General features: G+C 50.6%; 1 protein-coding gene across 1 annotated transcript in view; it reads right to left on the reverse strand.

The window, feature by feature from the left end:
• Positions 1-458, reverse strand: part of LOC104277588 (olfactory receptor 14J1-like) — a 1,414-nt gene extending 956 nt beyond the window's left edge. The window contains exon 1 of the mRNA XM_009874263.1: positions 442-458. The gene's annotated coding sequence lies outside the window, so the exon portion shown is untranslated. The remainder of the gene's footprint in view (positions 1-441) is intronic.
• Between the last annotated feature and the right edge of the window lie 382 nt (positions 459-840).

The following is an 840-nucleotide window of genomic DNA, read 5'->3' on the forward strand; positions in this document are numbered from 1 at the left end:
AGGGCAGGAGGAGGAACTGGCTGATGGAGCTGCCGTTGGACATTTGCTATCTCTGGCCAAGGGGCACTTCCTTTTGAGAAAGAGAAATTGACAAGTTAACAGAGATTTCTCTGAGAAAAATCAAACCCATTTCCCACAGACTCTATCCCTCTCACACAGACACCCATTTCATTTTCCAGGAGACCCTCCTTCAACTCCATGGCTGGGGTCTTGCTTGATGTTGGCCCCATGTGTGATGAGGAGCAGGGGTCCACCCAGGGGCTCTCGGTCAGCCAGTCCTGCTCTGCAGCCCTCTGTGGGGGCTAGGACTCCTCCTGGGATTTGACTTCAACTTTTGAAACCACTTTGCATGCAGAAGGGTACACCAGCTTCTGCAAGGGGATGGAGAAGGCACTCTTTAAGAGTTCCAAGGTTCTTTACAGCTCCCTCCACCTCTCCTAGAGAATATTCTGGGATGTCAGAAACCCACAACATCTCTGCTGCTCTCAGGGAGAACAGAGCGAGTCCTTCGAGACAAGAGGGTTGTCTGGAACTTAGTGCAGAGGGAGGGGAACTGCTCTGTCCCTTTGTCTAGTTCCCAGTTTCTCTGAGCTTTCACCTCTCTGCAATGGTAGGGCGATCACTTTTCCATATTTTCTTGAAAAGCCACCAGACACAGCTGAGAGCAGTGAGGTCAAGCACAGTCCAAGATCTCAGCCCTTCCATTTTTAACCCAGGACACACCTGGCTCATTTTACCAACCCATCAGCATTTCTCTCCTCACCTATAGCATGTCTGCACTTCTCCTTAGGGAACTCAGAAAACGCAAGGATGCTACAGGACAGGTTTGCATCCTGGAGG

The sequence above is a fragment of the Apaloderma vittatum genome, unplaced genomic scaffold, assembly GCF_000703405.1.
Source record: "Apaloderma vittatum isolate BGI_N311 unplaced genomic scaffold, ASM70340v1 scaffold7778, whole genome shotgun sequence".
NCBI lineage: Eukaryota > Metazoa > Chordata > Aves > Trogoniformes > Trogonidae > Apaloderma > Apaloderma vittatum.